General features: G+C 37.3%; 1 long non-coding RNA gene across 2 annotated transcripts; it reads right to left on the bottom strand.

The window, feature by feature from the left end:
• Nucleotides 1-287: 287 nt before the first annotated feature.
• LOC102298122 lies at nucleotides 288-3227 on the bottom strand. 2 transcript variants are annotated; one of them, XR_006053648.1, is made up of 5 exons: nucleotides 2741-3227; nucleotides 2141-2206; nucleotides 1635-1790; nucleotides 1090-1182; nucleotides 288-792 (listed from the first exon to the last, which is right to left on the bottom strand). It is a non-coding gene; the product is annotated as an uncharacterized LOC102298122 (long non-coding RNA). The 2 variants fall into 2 exon arrangements; XR_006053647.1 differs by having other exon boundaries at nucleotides 289-792; nucleotides 2897-3226.
• Nucleotides 3228-8928: the final 5701 nt, after the last annotated feature.

Genomic DNA, 8928 nt, shown 5'->3' with positions numbered 1-8928 from the left:
ATGATCTGATATCCTCGTGTTGGTGTTGTTCCCAGACCATCATGAAAATGTTGTTCCAGGTTCAACATTGCAAGTGACCAATCACATTGTTGTGACGTTATTCTATTCCAAGCCATTCGTGCATTTATGAAATTCCAATGTTGCAAGGACAATATCAATTCTGCTTACTGTTTATTAAAGGGTTACGGTTAGGGTTAGGGTCAGTTGATCGGCGGACAGAGGCGGTTTCACGCAGCTTAAGTACAGTTTTTTGTTTTACGCCGGTTTTTCCCGAAGTCGCAAAAGTATGACGTCACCACATTCTGATTGGTCACTTGCAATGTTGATCCTGGAACAACATTTAGTATGATGATCTGCGAACAACACCAACACGAGGATATCAGATCAACCTCCTAACTTACCCTTATTTTTAGTATGTATTGCAATTACCTTTACAATGCACACAATGTAACACAAACTGAATATGAACATATTTCCACCTCATAACAATATGCCTTGAACGCTAATATACACACCACCCTTCAACATTTCTGGTGCAGTATCATCTCTCAATTAAATCCTTTAAATCTCAATACTTTTGATTGTCTCTTAGCTTTCAGTCTTGAGGTTAACTGAGATTCAGTGCATATATCCCACCCATTAAGAGTGCACATGCAGAGGCCAGGTCTTCCAGGTCATGCAGGACACACTAGATGGTTATACCCACATCGGCTGGAGGAGTGCTGGCATCAGCTCTTTCGATGGTAAAGATAGCAAGGGTAATTTGTTCCAGCTCCCTCTGAACAGCTGTAGCTTAGACACAAAAACATAGAAAAATGGCATCCAGTTTTAAAAAAAGAAAGAAAAAGGGCCAAAGCTACCCTTTAATGACGTAAACACAATATTAGGAACATGCACCCCAGTGCGCCACTATTTCAGACTACAGATTCAACGATAAATATAAATAGTTTGGGTATACAAGAAGATTTCCCAAAACATTTAAACAGGTTCCATGCAAATTACAACAACAACAACATTACAACATGCAACAACATTAGTTATTCAAAATTTGGTTTAATACAGATAAAAAACTAAACTAAAATTACCAACCAATTATTCTTTGAAGAGGATGCTTGGGTCTTCATTCAGGTAAAAAGGTAGTGCCCTGAGGACACACTCCCTCCCCTTTTCAATAGTTTCCTTCTGTAGAGAGTGGCAGAGATACAGGAAGAGAAAACAGATATACTTTAGGATGACAGAAACTCACATTATACGCAAAATGAATGACATATCCACTGCACAGATAGACATGTACACAAGACCAACTAATCATCACATGGACATGAATAGTTAACCTGTTGGGCAGGGTTTCCACCACATTATATATGTCCATAATGGAGGTAAAGACAAACTAATACATCATCTTTTTTGCATTCAAAACATAACATAAAAACATTCACTTCTGGTTTAACCTAAATCAAGGGATCAGATTTTACATATGTTTAGGTAATTTAAATTTTCCAACGTTTTGAGTACCAAACTTTGTCTTGCTTAATATAAATGTAAGTGCACTGTGCAGCTACCATACACTAGCTGTTTAAATTTGAAAATGATCTTATTAGCCATAATATTTTGCTACCAACAGAATAACGCACCTGTGTGGCTGGGGCCAAAGTTTGTCTAATTTTCTTCCCTGCAACGCCTCCTTTTTTCTTGAAGACTTTTATGAGCTGGTCAGTGTATTGGTCAAGTTGTGTAAAAAGCCTTGGAACATGTGCAGCAGTAGTAATCCTCACATATTCTGCTTCCACCTGAAAATATGTCAACAAACACAACATACTGTACTGTAAATATACATACTATATGTACACATATACAAACTAAAACTAATGTAGTAAGACCTCATTAAAGCTATAATTTTAACACAAACATTTACACAAAATGCTAATGGAGCCATTACAGCTTTTATTGTTATTTATCAAGTTCCAAAAAATATTGATCACAGCTGATCTGAAAAGAATTTCATGCCTCAGGCCCTTGAACTGCAACCTTTACCATGGTTCAGATGTGGAGAAGAAATAACAGGGGCATGGGATGGGTCACAAAAGAAAACTTAACTTATAAAACAGTTTTGTTTTTAAAAGTATAACAGTTCACATACCACATACAAGCTCAGCAGTACCACATACACCACATCAGTATAGGAGGGAGCAGGTAAAGGCAGGATCTGAGATTTATAAAGAAATTAATTCCTTAATTTCAAGAAGCAAATTATTGTTTGAATTACAACTAAATAAAATACTACTCAGAAGAAAAGCAAGAGATTGACACTGCCATGTGCTAACTTTCTATAGAAGCAATTATCACCAGGTCTGTCGACCTCCATTGTCTGTCCACTCATATGTCTTGAATAATTTTATTAAAAAAATTAAGTGTGTACTTTCACAAACTGTAATTTATAACTACATTGATATGTATAACTCCGCTAGGAAACATGCTGTATTTACAGACCATTTTTACATAATACAGATTACTGATAGAGCAGAACAATGGTGTCACAGTGGCTTTCGCCCTTGACTTTTTGGATTTTAAATGTCACTTTATGCTATCCTTGCTATCCTATTCGATATTTCCGACTCTCGGATTACAGAAAAGGAATCCCAAGAAAGCAAATGGAAAAATAACCCCTTGAAAGAATAACCCCATGAACCCCTGTAGCTAATCCCTTAATAAAACAAAAAACAATAAAAATGTTTCTTACACAGTCCACAAAATAAGCATGTCCAGGACCCAGTAAAACTAATGTAAAACAAGCGCACGCAAACGATATAACATGTCTTGTAAGACAAACGCAAAATATAACCATGCTGGACATATAGATACTACACAACATAGTCAAAGAAAAAAGTGGTCTTACCTCTCAAAGAAACAGCAGCTTGGCGCCAAAACAGCCTTTTTCAGTTAAATTTGAAGTCTTGCGCATGAGCAGGCACAAGCCGTGAAACCTTCTTGTTCTGCGCGGTTTCATTACAACTGTTTTTGCATTACTGCCACCTTGTGGATATACAAGGTATATCGATCCTAATTGACTTAACTTAAATGTTATGCGATCAAGTAACACATTAGTATTATGTACGTTGAATAATAGACACAATTACGTAGACTTGATTAGAAAAACATATGTTAACTTAACAAAAACATATATTTTAAGTAAAATGAAAATAAATAATTAATATACACTGAACAATCCACCTCATTCATTTTTTTGAGTGTATAGCCTGTATAATAAATAAATATGTAGCCCAATAAGTATAAAATCCAGAAAGCTACACAACATGGGGCGGTTCATTTACAAACACAAGTCTAACTTAAGTTTCACACTGTTTTTTGTTAGAAAACAATCACATTGTTACAGCTTAAATTACACAAAATGTCAGAAATCTGCACTGTCATGAACAAAAATTTAAACCTAATTTTTCATGATTTGTTGGATTAACCCACTGAGGTCTGAAATACAACCGGCCATTTTTGACTCCTTTTGAGTTTACGTTTGTATTTCACCCTCAGATTGTTTCATTTTATTTTTTCCCCTTGCCTTGTTTGGTATCTTTTCAGCTCAACTGAATTTAGTTGTTTTTTTCACTGACATACTGCATTAGTATTACTGATCTGAAATCACACAAAGAACTTAAAATCCTAGTAGTATTTTTTACTGTAAAAAAACCACAGACATGTTGAGTAAATTTTTATAACTTGAAATGCAAATATAAATTTTACATTTTGTAAAAAATACAACTATTTATCTAAAAATGCAGCCAATACACCTGCCGTTTTTTTTTCATTTTCTACAACCATTTAAAAATATTACTAAAACTAAAATGAGAGAACAATCAGGTGTTGCAATAAGATGCCCCACAAATGATGTGTGCCAGTAAAAAAAAAAGTTTGTCCACCAAAAGACAGAGAAGAGCACAGGGATAAACCTGCAGGCCTGACAACAGGAGGTGTATCACTCCGCTGGTTTTCTACTTAGTGACAGTGTTTACATTGCAAATGTGCCTTTGTGACATTCATTAGTGCCCTCACTGACACACAAAACAAAACGACTACACAACAGAACAACTACACAAGACAACACAACACACTAAGTATACACTCCACAAACGTCACAAATCTCCCACATCTAAAAACTCTCTCTCACCTCGCTCTCTCGCTCTGTCTCGCTGCCATTACCGTCACTCCCCAAACTTTTCCCTCTTCCTAAACAACCAAATCCCACATGTTGACTTTTTTAAAAATTGGTCGACATGGTACATTTTTCCACCGATAGGAAAGACGTGGCTTTTTTCCTTTCTTTACTGTTTTCGCGCTGTCCTTAGAAAATGCTTAAAACACACACACACAAAAACGTGACGACACTATTTAGAAAAAATGTATGGCTTATATATATTATCATAACTCTGGATTTACTGGCCTGTAATTAAAATTTAAAAACATTGAAGTCCGAACTTTCAATGTGGGCTGAAATAGAGACTAAGCGTGGCTGCAGCTTGTTGTTATGTCAGCTTAAAATAGTCATGTGATTTGGAGGTGCAGCGTGTCCGTGGACCACAGAGGGTTAATAACACTCACCTTCCTTCCATTTCCAGAGTGTAACATCCACCCACCTGTGTAAAATCCGAAATTCCCATGGTGTTGTTCAAAATGTGCTCTGGCACAATCACAAGCATCGCTTGATACTGAAAACAATAAAAAAGCTGGTCCTGCTATGGGCTAAACCATTTGTTACTGGTGGAGGGGGGGACACTATGCAATATATTCAGTTTTAGCATTTATATTCACTGTTGACTGTAACTACACTCAAACTGTTAATGCTATCTTATTTTAATAAACAACACTGTCACATGCAAAACTGGGGTGGCAGATTTTAAATCATGCTTTTTATTTGTTTTTGTTTCTAATGTCTCTGTAAAGCACTTTGAATCACCTTGTTGTTGAATTGTGCTATACAAATAAACTTGCCTTGCCTATTTGCAGCATGCTAATGCACCATATCAAAGCAAATTTTGTCTCAAACTGATTTGATAAATTGGACATTGAGGTTGTTAAATGCCACTGGCCTCCCTGTCACTAACTCTTGATCCAATAGAACATATTTGAGGATGTGGTAATATGAGAGATTGGTAGCATGAAGAAACAAAGAAAATTTAATTAAACAGGAATTCACATGAACTAACGTACAATCCAGCCAAAACCTCATAGATTTGGAACAAAAATCCCTCCACACATCATATTATACTGTGACGTAGTTGCTGCATGATGGTGTTTAAAGTGCAAAATGGTGCTTGGTAACCTTAGAAATATAAACAAAATCCAACTAGTGGGCAGTGAGTTGTTTTTTCCCCTCTGAGTTGTGGCCTTCTGTACATACTGAATTGAATTAATGGCAACATGTTGGCAATGTGACTGCATTCATGAATATTATTGGATTTATTTGCAAACCTTTTCAGGCTGTGATTGTTTGGAGACAGTTTGCATCCTACTACGTGACCTATGTGATCGCCTTGCAGTCAAAAGGGTGCAACGCAACTACTTGCAGTCATTTGTCAATAAATAAATAAATCATAAAAGCGGTACAATTCCAAGGCAACCACTGATTTTTCCTAGTTGCAAGGATGCTGCCATGCTATTTTTAGTGTAGCCATGGTCTTTGTCAAAAGGCAAAAGAGGCCCCTTATCAGTGTTAGCACAAGATTGGATCAGCCAGACTGATGTTTTTCTTTGTTGAGTGATTAGAGACTGTTAGACTTGACTAGGCCACAGATGTAATCTAAATTAGGGCTAACTTATTAGTTTGATTTCAGATGAAACTTTCATCAGAAACAGCAATCACTCATTCACAACTTCCCACTCCTTGTAAAAGGAGTTCTGTGTGGGGAACTATAGCTCATTGACTGAAAAAACAAACAAAAAAAACCCCATGAATTTATTAATTACATAATAAAATATGTAAAATATAAAATAACTTTATATTGTCATGCACTAATCTCTTTCCACTCAAATATTTACTTTTTTCTTTGGGCACACTACATCTAATGAATTTGTGGCGGCTGTCAGATGTACACTACTTGTTCATGACGTATTTTGGAAGTGTAAAGAAGTACTGAAAACAGACTGGTCAGTTTACTGAGTGTATTTTAGTATATTGTTCTAAAAAAAATAATTTTCAGCTGCTAAGTTTTTACTGTACAGTTGCGTAAAATGAAAATTTTTATAACAATTTGTGATTTTAAAAAGCAACTAATAGGGCATACTATTTATATGACCAGCCTCTAGCCATATACATAAAACACAATTAGCTGGGACAGCGATGTTTTGGCCTCCGTATTCAACATGACGGGGCAACATGACCCCTTCCACATACAGGTGGCTGGTCCTTTTAATTTTTAATGGATTAACACTACATTCATGAAAATACAGTTTGTTGGAAGACATAATTAAACACCATTTAATTATTTGACAGTACATTACTCTTTTTCTATTTAATAACCTTAAGAAGTGACTAACTGTACGTTTAAGTAAACTACAATCCATTCAAGTGTGCATTTCAGGAGTAATGTGATAAGTTAAACCACTATGTTGAAAATGTTATTCTAGGTCATTACAGATTATGCCACACAAAGAAAAAGTGAGACGGACATCATTCTAGCAGACAAACACACACATCACTCCATCTGAGTCGTGTTTTATAAAACGCTGACATGTAATTCATTATGTCTCAATAAGAACTGTCAAAGGCAACTGTATCTTTTGAGCTACAAAGATTAGAAAGGGCTTTTGACAGGCTTATTTGTCATGTACTTTTTTGATATATATCCAGTAGGTTTAGATGAATGAGATGTTTGTTCCATTGTATCTGCCTGCAGGCAAAAAAGGAAACCCATCTAATAAATGCTGAGCATAATCCCCCGAAGTGGGATCCTCAAAGACGATGAAGCAGACATTGAGAGGTCTACGACTGGTGATTTCTTCTTCAACAGAATGGAGGCTGGGAGTATTTGAAACCTCTCATGGTACCACAGAGATTTCTTTGATTGATTTGTGTGTGTGTGTGTGTGTGTGTGTGTGTGTGTGTGTGTGTGTGTGTGTGTGTGTGTGAGCGTGTGTGTTTTTCAGAATATCACTGGATTTTCTGACTTCTATGTGGCAGTATACTGTATTGTGGACTAAACCTTTTATTATTGTCTGTAAGGTGGTATTAGGGAATTTCGAATTTCCATCTATAAGGCCTAACATAGTACACTAGCTCCTAGTGAACTTACTTACATTAAAGGGGAAATGATTTCCTTCATTTGTCCTGCTGTCTTGTTCTGATATGTTCCTTTCTTCTAATCATTAAACTGGCTGAATGTGATTTCACACAAGAAGATTCTTCATTTGTTGCAACACATGCTGGCTGATGCTGATCACAGCCATTTCAATTTATTATGATGAAAAACTTGGAAGCAGGTGAATGTTTGGTCAAAGTTATCTTTTAGTCAACTCTTGCTACTACACGTGTGCGCTGCTGAAGCAACATCCTTGCTGTTGCTGGTCATTTTAAGGGGCATTAAGTAACATATGGTTCCCTTCAGATTTATTTGTGTTGAGGGGGAGAGTAAAAATATCTCTTATGCCCCTTTAGGTTTACAAATGTTGTGAAAAAAACATAGAAAGTAGAAAATGAGGCCATTCATTTTGTTTTGCAACCCAAGTTTGTGCTTTTTATTTTCAGTTCACTGATCTCTCTGGCCTCAAGCGGAATGCTGATATCTGAAGTTGAGCTAGAAGCCGAGGTTGTAAATGTTACAGTTTACTGTTGCAAGACAAGTACATTTCACAAATCTTCATTGGTTGCTCGGTTTTTGACAAATTAAAAGCAAGCCAGGGCTACAATTTCATCTGCTTAGTGGTCCATGGCAACAGTTTTTTGACAAGAGAACAGGGAAAAAATACATGGTATTGCCTTTTCATAATAGTACAAGTGCTAATTAGATAACTGTAATGGAAAAGAAAGACTGGAAGATCAATAGATTTGCTTTCGAGCTCACCATCAATTCCAACAATGCATGCAAGCCTTCTCCAAACATAATTTTGGAGACGTTTTTTGCTGTTGCTTTTCAAACAAAAGCTGCAGCACACTGGAAAGATTTAAATGGCTGTAATCAACTTTTCATTGATTTTGCACTTACAGGTCCAGCTTTTGATTGTGGAAGAAGATCACATAGATGGTGAATCAAGCATGTCAATCTTATTGGCTGTCGATAGCCATTGGTTGAAAAAAAATGTGGGGGCTCGTTGAGCCGCTACACATCGCTGACTCTATTTATGCCAAGTGCCATTCTGTAACTGTTGTGGCCCTAAATTAGTGTAGCATCTGTGACGGGATCTTCCCACTTGATAGCCCTAACATCAAAAAGTCAAGATGGCGCGGCCACGTCCAGACGCCTTCCTGACCGCTCTGACTATCCACTTTTCTTGTTTTTTACTTATTTTTTGCTCTGGTTTACATCCCAAAATCCTCTAGTCTTATAGTTTACGACAGCGGATCACTTGTAAACATCGGTGCCAAGGTTGCACATCTAATCTTGGACACTTTTAAAACCGACCCTTCCTGGCCACCAGAGATTCTATGCGGCACGGAGAACAACAAAGGACGGGCCGCTCTTCCGAGGCGCAGAACAAAGAAGTGCCAGGGGAAACGCGCTGGTATTAGGAACAGACTGAGACAGCAGGCGTCGCGCACCACTGCCCATTATCCTACTGGCCAATGTACAATCCATGGAGAACAAGCTCGATGACCTAAGAGCAAGGGTCACCTTCCAACGTGACATGAGGGACTGCAACATTCTGTGCTTCACGGAGACATGGCTGACCCCCACCGTGCCGGACCAGGCCGTAACTCCGTCG

This window comes from Haplochromis burtoni, unplaced genomic scaffold, assembly GCF_018398535.1.
Source record: "Haplochromis burtoni strain Fernald_Lab_line unplaced genomic scaffold, NCSU_Asbu1 Contig_1469, whole genome shotgun sequence".
Classification (NCBI taxonomy): domain Eukaryota; kingdom Metazoa; phylum Chordata; class Actinopteri; order Cichliformes; family Cichlidae; genus Haplochromis; species Haplochromis burtoni.
This window is presented reverse-complemented; position numbering and strand designations above follow the sequence as displayed.